The sequence below is a fragment of the Eurypyga helias genome, unplaced genomic scaffold (assembly GCF_000690775.1).
Source record: "Eurypyga helias isolate BGI_N326 unplaced genomic scaffold, ASM69077v1 scaffold33573, whole genome shotgun sequence".
Lineage (NCBI taxonomy): Eukaryota > Metazoa > Chordata > Aves > Eurypygiformes > Eurypygidae > Eurypyga > Eurypyga helias.
In genome coordinates this window covers 1-18106 of record NW_010243627.1, presented here as the reverse complement: position 1 = coordinate 18106, position 18106 = coordinate 1, and the positions used below count along the sequence as shown (strand labels likewise).

General features: G+C 40.7%; 1 long non-coding RNA gene across 1 annotated transcript; it reads right to left on the bottom strand.

Annotated features, from left to right (window-relative positions):
- Positions 1 to 15703: 15703 nt before the first annotated feature.
- LOC104508032 lies at positions 15704 to 17483 on the bottom strand. Its single transcript, XR_727871.1, has 3 exons — positions 17431 to 17483; positions 17261 to 17263; positions 15704 to 16156 (listed from the first exon to the last, which is right to left on the bottom strand). It is a non-coding gene; the product is annotated as an uncharacterized LOC104508032 (long non-coding RNA).
- Between the last annotated feature and the right edge of the window lie 623 nt (positions 17484 to 18106).

Genomic DNA, 18106 nt, shown 5'->3' with positions numbered 1-18106 from the left:
ACAACTGAAAATGAAAGTATATTTTAGAGTTTATATTCTTGGGCACAAAAAATAAGTCCTTCCACAAGAAGGATGTGCACACTGTACTGTAGTATCCCAAACACATAGGCTATGATGATGGCAATTTGTGATAATCATAATATTAAAATAAGCACCAGTAATCTCTGCACTACAAAAAAGTGCAGAGGTTTTGTTACCTCAGAAAAATGCATGGACATTTTGCAAACATCAGCAGTCCGATAGCAGAGGCTTAGAATTAATTGTACTTCTCTGCTCTCATCAGTGACACAAATACATCACATTATAGCTCCTGCATCTCTGTGTTAAAATCCTTTTTTTTTTTTACCTTTCAGATCTGAAACACATACTGACAGTTGTTTTGTTGGAAAAATAACAATGTTCCCATCAAAAAATGTAATATTGTACATACAAATGTAGTATCGTAGAACTGTATGAAAAAAGTGTAGCAATTGAGTGTGAGAACATTTGGGATAAGAATGATCATGAGTTCATGTTCTTCAGTGGTTGTATCATTTGGTTTTTTTTCCCATTGCTGTTTTCTTCTTCATTACATATTATCATTGTTAGTAGGAGTAGTAGTAGCAGTTTTGTTATTATCATTACATACTACTAGTACTGTTAGCATAATTATTTTATTTCATCTCATTTATTTTTCATTATTAAACTGTTCAGATCTCAACCCACACGTTCTCTTATGTTTTTCCTCTGATTCTCTTCCTCATCCCACGAGGGGAGGGGAGGAGAGCGAGCAGCTGTGTGGTACCCGATTGCTGACTGGGGCTAAACCATGACAATGGGGACAAACATTTTAGCAGGGACTATTGCGATAGGACAAGGGGTAATGTTTTAAACTAACAGAGGGTAGATTTACGCTAGGTATAAGGCAGAAGTTTTCTACAGTGAGGGTGGTGAAATACTGGAGCAGCTTGCTCAGAGAGATGGCAGATGCCCCATCCCTGGAAACACTCAAGGTCAGGCTGGACAGGGCTCTGAGCAACCTGCTCTGATTGAAGGTGTCGTGGCTCATTGCAGGGCGGTTGGACTAGATGACCTTTGAAGGTCCTTCCCAACCCAAACTGTTCTACGATTCTACGGTAACTAAGCTTCAGGCAAACGTTTTACATCACAACTTTCATTCCAAAAGAAAACTGTAGTATTTATAAAAGACAGTTCTTTCTAATGAATATTTTCCTCCTTTTAAAAAGGAAACCATCCAACTTCCAGGTACAAATAAGAATCTGATATCAGAAGCCTTTCACTAAGTACATAGTTTTAATTGAAATTCTATGCAATGGATCAAATTCCCTAGAAACCTCTCCTAGAATTATTTTAATTAGACCTCTCTCCCCTTAGCTGCCTCGACTGCTTGCATCTTACACTAACTAACATAAGGTTTTTAAGGGGTGAGGGGCTTACGTGCAAGTCATACACAGGACACACTGACTTGTTTGTAGACATGCAGGACTGGACCCACTACATGGCCTCTGCTGCTGTAAATGAATGAATTCACCCTGTGGATCGGGTGCTGCAGACAGAGCAGACTTGTATCAACCTGCTTACAACACTTACCGTTCTGTGCTAAGGTAATACATATAAGCAAACCTCGTGACATTCATCTGCACAACTCAGGAGAAAGACTGCTCCTGCTTTACATAACTGACTCCCCTCAGGTACTATTTGTGTATACAGACATAGATATATTTGAGACAAAATATGTTTGAGAGAGGGAAGATGTTCCTGAAATGCTGAGACAAGCTGGGGTAGGAGGGTGAATGGTGGCAATACCTCAGGGTGGCACAGAAAACCCTTAGTTTTCAAATCCCAGGCTCTGACGTAGAGTATGGTCAGGTTCTATATGAAGAAATCATTCTCCCACACCAGACTGGCTACAGTTTTGGAGGATCTTTCTTTGTTCCTGCACCACTGAAAATGGTGTCCCTTAGGATTGTGGGGAGGACTCCTTTAATAAACTGGAGGCGTATTATTAAGATGAAGCAAGCATAAGCTTTTGAAGCTATTTTTGGGGGGGAAAAAAGCAAATAGCTGCTCGCAAAAGGCAAAATCCTCATCTGTTTTTACAGACAGGTGAGATATTCCAAGTCTTCCCCACCACACCATGTTCTACTTAGCTTTGTGCCGTCGAACATAAAATAAACGGCAGCTTGCTGCTGAACTCACAGAGCCTGACCCTGCTGAATGTGTGCCAGAATTTCCTCATCCCCTGTGTAAACACTTCCCTTTTCCTCCTGACATGTAGCACTTCTGGGGAAAAACTTGGAATTGATCTCTCAAAACAGAGAGAGAGAGAGATCCTTCACTAAACACATTTTCCTGTTCCTTTGTTTACAAAATTACCAGCAGTCTTACGAGTAAATAAATAACTTCCTGATTCCTGAACAGCAAACCCAAACAGCATTATTTCATAATGACACTGGAAGTACACATGAAAGTTACCTAACATGCAAACCATGTTTTTAAACCAGCTGCTATATCTACAAATTCTTCATAAAACTGCAGGCCCTTCACAAGTACACACAAAACAGACCATTATCTTCAACCGCTCTAGTTAACTCTAAGTACGTTCAGAGATAGTGGTCAAAGCCTCCAATACTCCATTATGCATACCCGTAAGTAGATTTGTATAGTTGCAAACAACAACATACTCATCTCAAGTGTCACATGGAGACAAAGGAATATAAAAATGAATAGGAAAAGGAAAATTTAGTTTAAGGCTTTACTTTTCCCCAAATCTCCCAAGCTGATTTTCTAATTATTCTTCAGTTTTTCTATTAATAAAATGAAAAAGTGTTGTAAACACGATCCTCACATGGTAAGCAGTGTGCTGTCAGCTGTCATTGCCCATGTTTTTGTTCGTCTCAAGGCCATTTTCAGACTCACTTAAATACAAGATTTTTCACTGTAACTTTTTAGTGTACTTAAAACAGCCTTTTGTCTACAGCTCCTACATCTTCTGATCTTTGTTACTTCCCCTCAGATAAAGTCCTTGTCAAGAGCTGACCCATGGAACTGGGCGATGACAACTTCCAGACAGCCAGTGCATAGGCGTTCGAGGTAGAAGGAAAGGATCTACTGTTGATGGGTTCAATTCCAGCTTTGCCCTAGCTTACATTTTTCTTTTAGATATTGGTGTGATGAAGCTAAGCAGAGAGAACAAACCTATCAAGCAGGAAAACTACTTGAATCAAAGCATACTGGAAGGCAACCAGAGACAGCTCTTGCTACAACAAAGTAATGTCTGCATTATATCCAGTACACTGATAAATACGTCTTTCGGCACAAGCCATGCTAAATTAATTTCTAACGATCCTAGACGACAGCTTGGGCATTACTGTTCCTACCTGACAACTTCAGGTTTGCAACAAGAAAAGAAAATAACATCCCTCCCTGCATGCTTTGAGTATGTTGAAGGATAAGACAAGCAATGACCAGACCCGTTTCACTGAGATGCAAAAGACAAGATGAAGGGGGCTTGGTAGGAAGAAAAGACAGAGCAGGTTTGTGCTCAATAATGTACTTTTTTGTTCTACAAACTTGTAAGGCCCAGAGCAGATACTGACAGACAAGAAAGATGATCTAAGATGAGGATTGAAGGGAAAGAATTAAGATAAAGGAAAGCCAAAAATAGATAGATCATATCTTGCGTTCCACCTTTTCCCAGCGGATTAATAGAGTGTTCTGTCTGTGAGTTCATGTAATAGAAAAGCGTCCCTGAAAGCCCAATCCTAAAGGAATCCACTTAGAGCTCATTTTATAGTTAAGAGAAAAAGAGTTTTTCTAGGCCATACCTAATACTTTCACTTGGCCTCTTCAGATTTGTGAGACACAGCTGAGTTTGCTACTAACTCAAAGAATTCATAGCAATAAATGAGCAGATACTGATTTTAATTAACATAAATTAACAACTGCTGATAAGATTTTGATTCTTGATTCCCATTCCCTTAATTTCATGTCAACCCCACTGTTTCTGATATGATTACAGATGAAGTTGGGTATCTAGGGCAAATAAAGAACGATGTGTCAGCTTTCTACATCACTAGCTCAGCATGCCTCTCCAAGGATTTAAAGTGGCATGCACTCTCCTCTGCATAGCTTTTCCTGAATAACGAGAATTGAGGTAACAGGCAAAGCAGACTGAGGACTGGTTTTCAGGAAGTCTGAGAAGATTGGAGCTGATTAAGGAGGAGAGATAAAGAACATCAGAATGAACACCTAAGTGGGAAAACCAAGCTGAAACAAGGGAACTTAGAGAAGGTATTTGAGTAAAGAGTGAAGGCACCTGACTTGGGAGTATAAAATTGCTGCAGGCTTAAGATGCACCTTCAAAAATATAGAGTTGGACTCAAGACAAGACAGAAACTGTTGCAATCTTCCATTTCCCCCTTTTTAAAGCTCTAGAACATAAAAGCACAGACCCTTCTATAAACCTGTGACAACTTCTAAGAAACTGATAAAACAAATTATTGATTGGAATTGAATTAATTGGTCTGGGTCAGGGTAACATAATGGAAAACATGTTAAGTGATGGAGAAAAGCTATGAGACAATAATGCTGTGAAAAGAGTGTGGAAACGACTACATCACAGGTTGATTATGGAAAAGACCTGTGTCGTTCCAGGTGTTAAACTCCAAGATTTGTTCTTTATATGGAACTGGGCATTAATAACCTGTAACCAAGTGTGGTTCTGGCCTAGGAACCTGAGATTACTGAGAGAAAATTAGGGAGAGGTAACCACAAAGTGGAGGGAAGGCCAAGAACATCAACAAACCACTTCGTTTAACAGGGAAATTGCCACGAGAACTGATTAGAGAACTAAATTGATCTAAATCAGACTAACCAGTAACTAACAGAGGTAGTCTTCACATACATAAACAACCCCAAAGACACCCCAGAAGGAGCAACTTTCCTTACTGAATTGAGGGATAATAGCTTTATAATCACTCTAAATAATTTAACTGCTCATCTAAGCACCATGAGCCCCATACCGTGGAAAGGGTGGCAGAAAGAAGTGCTAAATGACCTTCTCAGCTCTGATGCAAAACTACTTTGAACCTGAGAGAAAACATTTGATTTTCCTTTGTTCTTCACATGAAAAAACAGAAAAGATCTATTTGTAAACAAACTCATGAAATGTGTGGGTTTGCTGTTAAATTATTATTGAGTTATTAAGCTCATTCTGCAGTAGTAATTTTATTCTCTGCAGTTAAACAGAATTTCACAGCATGTGTTTTATTTTGTTTGGCCAATCTCCAAGGTTTTTGCCCATCTGGTAGAGCCTAAAGAGTTGCCTAAAGACTGCAGAAGGAATTATATATGTTTAAGTGGACTAAACATTACATTGAACAGAAAAAAGCATTTAGGGTTATTAAGATGTAATGTCTTTGAAATTCTGTCTATTTTGCATATTTATTATAGCAGTAACACACTCACTGAGATATTGCTTGTCCTACCTGGGGAGTGCCAAAATTGATAATGTCTCTACCTCCTTTAACATATTTTCTTACTGAAACTAACATTTCTCCTTCTCTTAGGAAATAATGTATTGCTGATCATTCCAGCTGAGTGCCCTTTTGGGGTTTCTAGTTTCCTTCTCTCAAGAAGCTCAGTGGATGCTTCCTCCTTGGGAGTAAGTGGAGCACGCTCTTGAAATACCTTGTGTAGTTTCTGGAAGGAGCTCAGCCATTTGCTCTTGGTTTGCTGCCTCTATGCAGGATGACTGCTGAAAATGTTGTAAAATGTGCTATGAAGATGAGTAGAAGACACACCAGAAGATTCAGCCTGGAGAAGAGAAGGCTCCGGGGAGACCTTATCGCAGCCTTCCAGTGCCTGAAGGGGCTACAAGGAAGCTGGGGGGGACTTTTTACAAGGGCCTGTAGTGACAGGACAAGGGGTAACGGGGTTAAATTGAAAGTGGGGAGGGTTAGATGGGATATCAGGAAGAAGTTCTTCCCGGAGAGAGTGGGGAGCACTGGGACAGGTTGCCCAGAGAAGCTGTGGATGCCCCATCCCTGGAAGTGTCCAACGCCAGGCTGGATGAGGCTTGGAGCAACCTGGTCTAGTGGAAGGTGTCCCTGCCCATGGCAGGGGGGTTGGAACTGGATGGGCTTTAAGGTCCCTTCCAACCCAAACCATTCTGTGATTCTATGATTAAGAAGCTGCTGTAATCACAAAACATGATGAAAGAACACCACTGCTTCAGGTAGGTGCAGCTCTAGCCCACCAAATTGCTGCAGAGTTTGTCAGATGGACAGGTACAGGTTTGAGTCTTATCACCTCTGTTTTAACAAATACGTATCTCAACTGGGCCTCAGTTACACCATCTCTAAGATGGACATAAAATCTCATGCCCTTTTGAGTGTTAGCAGCATCATTCGTAATCGTTCGGTGGAAATTTTCCTTCTAATGTTGCACTTCACACTACAATGAGAAAAGCACTGCTGCTCATTTACGTAAAGATACCATTCATGTGTGGGACATCATGCCGAAGGAAACTCTTCAGACTTAGTATTTCGTTCATGCAAGTGCTTAGCGATAAAACTTCTGGTGATTGAAGAAGTGAACCACTTTCAGACTAATGAAGAATAAATCCACCTCCTTAATGGGCTGGAAGGAAAACAACGTCTACTCCTTTACAAGCAACTGCTGAACAGACGGAACTCGGCACTGACCTAGCAGGCTGTGGTTTGTAATTACCTGAAACAAAACTGTCATCCTGTGTGTACCACTGGTTAAGAAGCTGCAGTTTTTTGTCACGTTCAACGGTGGGTTTATGCTTGAGGAGCGAAGATGACACATTAAACAGATCCTGCTTATCTGAAATCAAAGTTTGAGTCTGATTCTCTGTTACAGTGAATTCCAGTTATATTTTCTTTTGATGATTTCCAGTTCCCAAAAAACGTTGAGTAACACCTGCCCGATTATCACCCATCTGCACTGCTTTTTCAGTCAGAACCGTCTCTTTTGATGCCCCATGAGATGCAACACTTAACATTTTCTGCTTTGACATTATTTCAGTTAGTTTCATTCTTCCAAATATATTCTTAATTAATTCTAAGTTTTTCTTTCATAATATTCCTGGGATGACAGGAATGTCAGGCTTTTGCCCAACAAAAACCTGAAAGCAATGAAAAAAAGGAATACATACACAAAGGAGAGAAATACAAGCCTGATTTACATACAGCACAAAAGCCAACCTAACAGGTTTCCTATAGTGTGTATCAGCCAAGAATTTGCTTCACTATCCCTTCTTCTTTTGTGTTCTAGGTTTACTATATGCCCTTTTTTATATAATAAAACCAATAATATACTTATTGTGCCCTAAAAATACAAATTCAATTGAATTCTAAAATTAAGGTAACCCAAAAACCTTTCAACCAATGTTTGATGTCTCATTGTGCTGGTTTTGGCTGGTATAGGGTTAGTTTTCTTCATAGTTGCTAGTATGGGGTTTTGGATTTGTGTTGAGAAAAATGTTGGTTACACTGATGTTTTAGTTGTTGCCAAGCAATGTTTACTTTAAGCCAAGGGCTGTTTCAGTTTCTCATACTGCCTGTTCTCCAGCTTCTTCTCTACAAGAAACTAGGAGGGGACACAGCCAGGACAGCTGACCCAAACCAACCAAAGGGGATATTTCATCCCGTAAGGCATCCTGCTCAGTATATAAGCTGAGGGGAGTTGGCCAGGGGAGATCACTGCTCGGGATCAGGCTATCGATCATTGGAGGTGAGCAATTGTTGCACTGCGCATCACTTGGGGTTGTATATTCCCTTATCAGTAATATTATTATTGTTTCCTCTCCCTTTGCTGTCCTATTAAACTGTTTCTATCTCAACCCGCAAGTGTTTTTTTCTGATTCTCTCCCCCATCCCACCTGGTGGGGGGGAGCGATGAATGAGCAGCTGTGTGGTGCTTATTTCTGCTCACAAGACACACACTTTAACTGGAGATTTAAATACTGCTGAGCCAAATCTGCATGTGCAAAATGTACATCTAAATCCAAATTTTGTGCACTACCCTTCCTTCTAGCACATAAAATTCTGAGCTTGCAACACTCAAAACATTAAACTACGTGGAATCTGGCAGGAAAGATGAAGCTAGATTTTAGAATTGTCTCCATCTCTTCACATAATGGAAATGGCATTTGGTTGGTACACAAGAATCTCACAGTGTCAAAACAAAATCTCCAGATTTGGTCCCGCGTATAACTTTCTCCTGGTGATAGTTTTTCCTCACCTCAATTTATCATTAACATCTTCAAAAAAATTCTATCATCTTTAAAATACCTTAGAGATGTTTTAATATGTGGAGAAACGATGCATGTGCACCCAGGTGGCCAAGGCCAGTGGCATCCTGTCCTGTATCAGGGACAGTGTGGCCAGCAGGACCTGGGCAGGGATCATCCATCCCCCTGTACTGGGCACTGGTGAGGCCGCACCTCGAATCCTATGTTCGGTTTTGGGCCCCTCACTGCAAGACAGGCACTGAGGTACTGGAGCGTGTCCAGGGACAAGCGGTGGAGGTCCAGTCTAGAGAAGAGAAGCCTCAGGGGAGACATTAGCGCTCTCTACAACTGCCTGAAAAGAGAATGTCGGGGGAGGGGGTTGGTCTTTTCTCCCAAATGACAAGTAGCAGGACAAGAGGAAATGGCCTCAATTGCACTGGGGGATGTTTAGATAGGATATTACAAAAAATTTCTTCACCAGAAGGGTTGTCAAGCATTGGAACGGGCTGCCCTGGGCAGTGGTGGAGTCACCGTGCCTGGAGGTATTTAAAAGATGTGTAGATGTGATGCTTAGGGACATGGTTTAGTGGGGGGCTTGGCAGTGCTGGGTTAATGACTGGACTCGATCTTACCGGTATTTTTCAACCTAAAAGATTCTATGATTCTACGTTAATCAACTGTATTTTTAGAACAGTAACCAACTATGTTCTTAAGGCTCCAGACTTCAAGCTGTTCCTCTCTCCTTCTTTCACCTCTTCAATACCTCTGCCATCTTCTCTCCCTGAACAGATATCCAAAGAAGTTCAATGTTTGCTTTCCATATTTAGTGGGTGTCTCCTCAGAGGATACGTTTCTGCCCCATTTCCTGATGCATCACAAAGAGATTCTGCCCAATCCTTACCAGTCAGAGGTTGTAGTAGAGGCCTCAAGTATATTCATTCAAAACAGGGGAAAATAAATCAGGTGGGAGAAACAACGTAGCTTGTGCATTGTATTGTTGTTGTGGTTTAACTCCGACCAGCAAAATCCCACGAAGCCCAGAAAAATCCCCCGAAGCCGCTCTCACACCTCCCCCTCCTGCTCCTCCAGCAGAGGGGGAGAATCGGAGGAAAAGACAAGAAACTCGTAAAATTGAGATAAAAACTATTTACTAACTGAATATAAGTGAATAATATATATGTAAAAATTAATATATGCAAGTACTACTAATAATGAATAATTAAAATAATAGAAAATAAAACATGTGCTACAGTTGCTCACCACCCACTGAAGGACACACAGCCAGGTCCTGACTAGTCAGAGCCAGAAAACCCAAGAGCCGCAGCCCGAATCGCAGCAGAGTCCGAGCGAACCCTATCAGCGACAGCACGACCGGGAAAGCTAACAGAACTACCAACTCACAACTGAACGAACTAGCAAAGGAGTCAGCAAAGCAGCTAACACAGAAGTTAGCAAAGAAGTTAAGGAGAGTTAGAGAGCGTAAGAAGTGTAATGGCCTCCCAGCCCACTCCCCACTTATGTACCGAGCATGCCGTGGTGTGGAATGAAATACCCCTTTGGTCAGTGTGGGTCAGCTGTCTGAGCTGTGTGTCCCCACGCTGCCTGTAGCGAGAGAGTTGGGAGCGCAGCTGCAGCATCAGAAGCTGGGAAAGACCATGAATTTGGTGCAGGCACTCCCCAATGCCAACTAAAAAGACACCTTGTCAGTACCCTTCTCAGGGCAAATCAGAAACACAGCTTCATGCCAGCCACTGTGAAGAAAGTTAACTCTTTCCTGACTAAACCCTGCACAATTATATGCAGTGCATACACAGATTATCTTAATTAGTTCCAGGTGAACACCATCAGTACCAGCCTGTAGTTTATAGTAATTTTTTCTTCCCCCCGCAACACACTTTCCTACGTAAATGCTATGAAGGAAACACACAGGGATGCCAAGTACCACCTTTTGACCATGTTGAGAAGAAAACCAGGGGATGGATAGGTATGCACCATGAAAAGAGTTAGACAACTCTCATCACACCATGAAATCAGGAAAGACAAGGTAACTGCTCTTGAACTCATCTGCCTGAACAGTTACTTGACACATACACGCACTAGCTAATAAGCTCGTGTATCTGCTTCCACTCCAAGCATTTTAAACATTGCAATAAGCAAGTTAACAAAGAAAGGCATGCAAAAATATAGTGGATCCACATTCACATAAGGTACTAAAATTACCGTGTAGAACTTGAGCTTTTTAACTCTTTCAGGCTGATTGGAATGAAGGCTACCAAGTCCAGGTAGCCTTCACTGGCAGCATCCATGTGGATGTCTCTCATCCCAAAGAAGTAAGCAGTGTATCTCCTCTCCTTCCATCAAATGAAAAGGAATGGAACTAGAGCTGGTTAACGGTACGTTAGAACATGCACTGACTTCTGTAACATGGATTTATTGAAAGCAATGCTTAATCATACAGACTGCAGCTATATTAGTCAACCTAAAATTATCCATAAGCATTTCTATGTCACAGATACACTGCCTGGAGACGGACTCTGAAACAGGCACTAAAAGCCATCCAGATGCAGTCACTTTTATTGAAGCAAATCAATCTGCCTCCATGCCTGGTCATCCTGTTTCAAATGTCCACTTTGTTCCAGGAACAGCTCTCTTACTTTATTTACTTCTACAAAGTGAAAGCTTTCTGTCCCTTCTCAGATTTAGGAGCATTCTAAAACTCAGGGTTTTGTACTGCTTTCCCACTAACAGAGACACTAGGCCACAAAGCAATAAGCATCCACTTGGACACTACCAGGGGGAAAAAACATAAACAAAATCCAAAAAACATGTAGTCACAGAAAGAAAATCTTCCTATGCATTCCTTTTCGTATAAGCATCACATAGGCAGCTTTAATTCTGGCACATCCTTACTTCTGAGGAGGATTATTTCCTTCCTTTGAGTGGATTTGTAACTTTAGCACTATTTTAATCTTGGAAATAAATTTCTGTATTACATCCTGTACTTTCATCATCTAAAGACATATGGCATGAGGGGATAAAATTTATAATCATGCTGTATGCCAGTTAACTAAAGCCTGGTAATATTCTAGTGCTGATCTTCAGAGAAAAATACAGAACTGGCAATGCTGTGCGTATTTGTTAACCAGCTATAGAGGCTGAGTACTTTTTATCAATGGGCTTCTGCATTTTCCCTGAACTATTATAAAATCTCTCTCTTCAAGGTCAGTTGAACCATAGTTTTTCCCTATAAGTAGAGATCGAATTGTTCCCTATGGTGGAGACAGCTGCTGCTTAGATAGTAATGCTTTCTTCACATTTCTTTTTCCTGCAGGAAATCATCATAAAACATGTTACTGACAGAGACACTTGATGTGAAGTAAGAACCTGCTTTGAAGAGTGACTCCACACAAGACTATGTTTATCACCTCTCAGTAACACTATAACAGACAATCGTTTGAGAAGGAAAAGATTTGCTTTTCTTGAATGGTCTCTTCCAAACTCATCCTAGACTGACTTTTCCCTTTCACTGATCATTACCAATAATAACCATACTGCAGAAGAAATTATGTCCTCAGAGACACCCACACAATGCCATTCCTCTCCACTGAGCATGTGCAGTTACAGTTTGGCTTTCTCTCCTTGCTGCGACCTTATCCCATCTCACAACTTAGGCAACTTGCAGTAGGCAATCACAGAATCTTCAAATTTCTGCCGCCATGTAAACACGAATACTTGAAACATATACTACCGTTGGAACCACAAGCACGAATGCCCAGACACAGCAGCAAGGGATAGCTATGTAAAACTTCAAACCAGATGGACAAACTTTCAGTCTGACACAGGACACTGGTATCTCACTTTCCTCTGCGTGAAGGACAGAGAAGCGAAACCATTCTTTCTTTCACCCACATCAACCATTCTAACATCATTTTCCAGTGCCTACTCAATTTGTTTTGTCTTATTTCTGAGAGTACACCACAGAGGTCGCTTCTGTGGGCTCAGAAAGCCAGTAACAGGAAGCATAGCAGACAAACAGAAATTCTTCTCAACAACCATGGAGCAGCCCCATTCCCAGATGAAGCCAAATCTAAGGTGGGGAAAGAATAGGTGACAGTGATGGGAAAACAATCTACAATCCTCTTGTCTCTTACCATAACCCAACCTTGTGCCAGAATTTAGTCCTGCAACCATAACCGTAGCTTTTGGTTTGTCGTATTACCCTGTAGCAATGAAGATCTATCCCCTATGCTCTTCCAGTTTTGCATAGAAGGGTTTTTTCCCTCTCCATTTCCTCCTCCAATTCACCCAGAATTCTTACACTTCTGGTATTTTCTCTGTTGAACGAACACTTCTTCCCTGCTTCACTCTGCTGCTAACTACGATTGCTTAGGGTGCCATACCACAAGCTCCAAAGGTCCTATGTGAAGAAATGCTGGCTTTTTTCCTACTATTCTTTTACTCACTAAAATCCAATCACTCATTGGTTGAGGATGCTTTATCTGTCCACCCCACATACAAGCTGTTGCAGGTACCAGAGACATTAGGAGCCTCGATTTCAGTGCCAGCCATGCCAGGCTGACTGGGGCGGTGAGCAGGATATGCCAGGTACGCGCTGCTGATTAACCACAGCTCTCACCCCTCCACCCAGCCTCTTTAAAGGCAGTCTTAATTAACTTTCAAAGGCATTAGGAATATTAACTAATTCAAATATGCACTAAAAGAAGAGAAAAAACATTTTAAATTACATTCCAGTTAAAAACCCTAAACTTCCTTTAAGCATTGGCATTGCCACCTCAATTTTCTGCACCAAATTTGTCTCGAGGAAAGATTCTCAGAGGCAGATTTGAAGAAAGGGAAAAAAAGTAAGCTATGCTTGATGAGATGAAATTTCCAAGTGGTTCCTGCCATGACAACACTATAGATAAAAAGTATTTTTTTAGAAGGTACTTTCAGCTAGTGCTTCACTAAGGAGGCAATTCATATCTATGCAGTATGGAAAATTCTGTAAACCAACAAATTTCTTGTTAAGGTTCCTGTACTTTGAACACTTGCTACTGTTACTTTACTGTTGCTAGTATTGGCACTTGCCTTCTCAGGCCAACCAAAGCTCTACTGCATACCCCATGAATTTAAATAGTGTAGCCCTACAATCATGACAATCTTGCCCCACTGAAATAAAGCATAGACCACTATTTTTCCACTGACAGAGGTTTTTGGCCTAAAGAAGGGAGTGATGGTGGTGTATTTTTCAACGGTGTTTAGAATTCCCTCAGCAGTCACGACCTCTATTTACAGTTGTGCCTTGCTTGATAAGAATCATTATTTCCCCTTCCCTCACTTGTCAGTGCTCAGGCCTTTCCATAATATCAAGCACTTAGATTCATGAAATGAACATGTTCCAACCATCATGTCAAATGAGAAAATGGTTTAACGACGCAAATTACCTTTCAAAATTTACACAGAAGCAAAAGAATGGATACAAAAGTTCCCAATGCAAAGTATTTCCCTTGAAAGTAGACTTCCAAACAAACACGCTTACTAACAGACCCAGAGGAGATTGCTGGGGTATCTATCTTCACAAGACCCTGTGATTTATAGGCAGACTGGAGGCTGAAAAATGAGGCATTTCAAAGGTTAACAAGCTTGCCATTGCACACAGTAACACTATAAAAGCAAGAGATGTGGTTCTTATTTGTCCTTCTCCCACCCTCCCCAACTCATCTATTGAGATAAATTGTCATGGCAACTTGATTCATACACCAAGGATACTAGCAAAGTCAAGTCAATTCCTCCTGGAGAGCCTGTGAATAGAAAGAGTCATGCCCATTCTGATGCTGGCAGAGACTAAAACGAGACGCCCTTCCCTGTCACAGGCTCACCAGAGCAACTTCTCCCCACAGTGTTACTCTCCGCCAGACACCCTTGCTCAGACGGCAGCCGTGAGCCTCCCGCTCGCGTCGAAGGCAAGACTGCGTCACTGGGAGAAAGTCCTCCCCTGTGTATTTGACTAGCTTTTACTAAATGCGAGTTGAGTTACAAAAGAAAATTCTTAATTGCAGAAATTTGCATTAGTAGATTTTCCTTACTGAGGAAGCACATACATTTACCGACTGTAACTCCAGCATTTCAGTAAAAACTACAGTTTATTGTTGGACAGCAGTACGGACCATATTTCTTTCAGATCTCCACAGTCTCTTCAGAAGAGTGAAAAGCACAGAATAAATTAAATTTTTTCCTTCACCTGCAGTCACATTTCATGTAACTTCTTTTCCTTTACATATATATATATATGTATGAAGACAAGCAGTAATTTTCCAATATATTTTGAGAATTTAAGAGAACTGTACTAACATGCTGTATATAAGCTCTCTTGACACAGACAGTAGCATACACACTTCCATTCCATCACCTTACGTCCTTCTATGACAGCCACATAAACTATCCTGTACTGGCTACACAGGCTCTTAGCACTGGTCAGAGCATCCAGCCTGCACCTCTGACATCCCTCTCACCAGATGCTGTCGCTAGCGTGTGCAGTGAAAGACACTGGCCTTCCTGCATGTACTGAACGTAGTCACAGCATGGTTTGGGTTGGAAGGGACCTTAAAGACCATCCAGTTCCAACCCCCCTGCCATGGGCAGGGACACCTTCCACTAGGTCAGGCTGCCTCCTTTAATTCTCAGCAGGGTGACCGACCCTCACGTTAATAACAAACCGGGCTACCTGAGGAACATGTAAACATATACCAAAAGAGGGGATGCAATTCTTCCACCAGTTCTTAAGAATGCTCTCTTTGTAATAGAAAATCCTTCGCAAACTTGGGCCTAGAAGTGCAGTTGGCAATACACAATTTAAATAAAAATAAACACATACCACAGCAGATAAATAAGCGTTTATTGAAGTTCATCTCAAAACAAACAAAAATAATAAAGGACATTAAGGCATCTTGTATTCAGTAACTGTTCATATAGTAAAGATGACTTCTCTTTTGGATACAAGAGAGCAGGTTAGGAAAAAAAAAAAAAAAAAAAAAAAGAGTTCTCCCGACACATCTGGCAGAGTACTGCCTTCCACTCTGTCCCCTCTCCGTCAGCAAACCCCTTCAAGGAATGCCCCTTTCTCCAAAACAAATCCCAACACTCCTCGAGACTTGTGCAAGAAAGCTCTTTTCCCTCCCCTCAGACACCCAACCTTCTGTAAAGCTGCCCACTGGAGGAAGACTAACGGGGGGCATCGCAGAGAATAAGGATGACCATCTCCTGCTGTAACCACTGGGGTGGAGCAGACTAGAATGTCTGGCCTTGCCTTCGCTAGCGTTTACTACTTCAGCCAGTAACCACTGAAAACAGAACCACAAGCTCTAGTCTGTATTGCAATGCAACAATTTATGTTTTCCTTCTACGTTCACATTAGATAAACAAATGACAAAGGCCTTGTTTCCACGGAATAATTTATTTTGATGAATTATGCTGTCAAGTGAGCAATCACTGTTATAGTGCTTTTTTTTCTTCAATTGGAATAAGAACATCAGGAAGTGTTTACAGTATCACTGGGTTCACTATAACAGGATTTTACTACAGAGTAAAATATAAATTAAGAAACACTGCATGTAGCACTATTCACTTCACCACACTGGCTCTCCACAGCCCTTGTCACATTCTAACCTTCATTTAAGGCAAGTTTGTTTGTTTTCCAAAGAAGACCACACAGTCTCTAAATAAACTTGTGTGACTAGGTTTGCCCGTTAGGAAATTGAGCTTTATAAAATGTTTACTTCAACAAATCTGAAAGTCAGTAAGAGACAGATGGTGACCCAAAATTGCACTGTATTAAAAGGTGGAGTTTCCTTGTACCAAAGTCCTTTATTCATCATCTTTAGAACCAGTTTTGCTTAACTATAAAAGAGACACAAAAAGAAAGTATTCAAAGTTTAGACTGCCATTCCATTTATTAGGAAACACGAACAATATTATCTCCATCTTACATAGAGCACACGTATATTTAATTAAGAATACAGACTGATTGTGCTACTGTACCAAGAAACTGAAAAGCAGCAGAAATTACTTCTTAAGTTTGAACACTAAATAAGCTTATTTCCTGAATGTGAAAGTTGATTTTAAAAAAACAGCAACACAAAACCCCAGAAAAACCTCAGGGTACTCTTTCTATTTAATCTGAAGACTCCCTCACCAGCTCTCCAAAACAAAAAAGATGAAGTAATGGAAAAAGTATCTCTACACATCTCTGAGAGAATGCCCATTTAGAAATTTACACAATACAGAAAGAGACACTAACTTACTATTTCTCACTTTTGAAAGCTAAGTTTCATCTACCATGAAATCTATCTGGAATCCAAGACATCCACTACAAACAGCCGCTTTTAACTCAGAAGAGCTCTGCCCAAACCCACCATCATCATTTACCTGCTCTTATTCAACTGGTGTTAGGTCTTACACCAAGAATTACTTATAGTTGCGTAAAATATCTGCTTTCAAAATCGTCAGACAGCTATACTGATTTCCACTGAATCAGCAAAGACAAAAGGGTGGAAGAAATCAGTGCTGAGGGAGCAGGCAGAAAAGAATTATTCACTGGCGCAGCTGTGGCAGAGAATGCTCAGGCCTGTAGGAGACAGCAAGGAGCTCCTGCTTGGGACAGCTCCCTTGTCCTGCTCGCCTACCCGCTGTCCTCCAGAACCTGGCAGCACCACTAGCTTCATCTCACATCCTGCTGCCATGTGAAGACCAAATATTTGCAGTGCATTTGGCGAGCAAAGCTCTCTCGTCACAACATTAAATTGTTCAATAAATAAGAAGAGAAATACTAAACCAAAGTTCAAAGAGGAATCAAAGTCCTTCTGACTGCTACTATTCAGAAGGACTAAGCTTTTAAAGCATTTCTGAAATATGTAACTTATGAGTCCAAAATGAGCAACAGTTCTTAATATTTCTCGCAAATCTTTTTAACGATAATAAAACAGGTAAGTTGAAAATACTTACATGCTGGATGCATACAGAAAGGAATCAGACACCACAGTCAAATCCAAACAAAGTTAGGAAGAAAAGTAAGAAAAAAAAATAAAATGTTGTTTTCTTCAGATATAAGTACAAATTATTTTTAATGTATGCACACAGTATTTTCATAATACTGCACATAACAGTCGTGTTACCTTAATTACGTCCACCCAGTTCCATCCTCGCGGAAGCTCCCCTTTGTTATCTGCAGAATAAGAAGGTTTTATTTCAACACACAAGCTAAGGGGAATCTTTATCTTTCTTTAAAATAAAAATTCTACACACAAAATTCTTAAGGTCCAAAAACCTTAACTTCTACCACTACAAAGCCATGAGGACAGAAATAGATATTAATGGCTTAAACATATCTTCTTCTTCAAAGTAATTCTGTTTAAATAAAAACACCTCAGTCCATCTGGCAACTCCAACGTGAGCTGGGCTGAGAAGCAACGATGCGTTCTGTCTAAGAACAAAATTTTACACAGCTTTTCCTTTAGACAGTCAACATTTGACCTGCCAGTTATGCATGAGGTTAGGTAAACTGTATGCAGAAATAACTATCCCAGGGTACGACTTACTGCTGCAACAGGACTTTATTATCCACATCACTATGAAAAAATAAGGTTGACCACACAGAAGTCATCAGCAGGATTAGCTGCTTTTCAATCAAAAACCTACCATTTCATTAAAAGTATAAAGTATCTGCAAAAGCAGATACCACTATTTTGAGGATACAAACTAAATTAAATGTTTTATTTTGGGTTCTGAACCAAATTACTTCGAAATGAAAGTATGTTTTTCTCCAAGCACAGGCTGGACGGAGAATGGGTC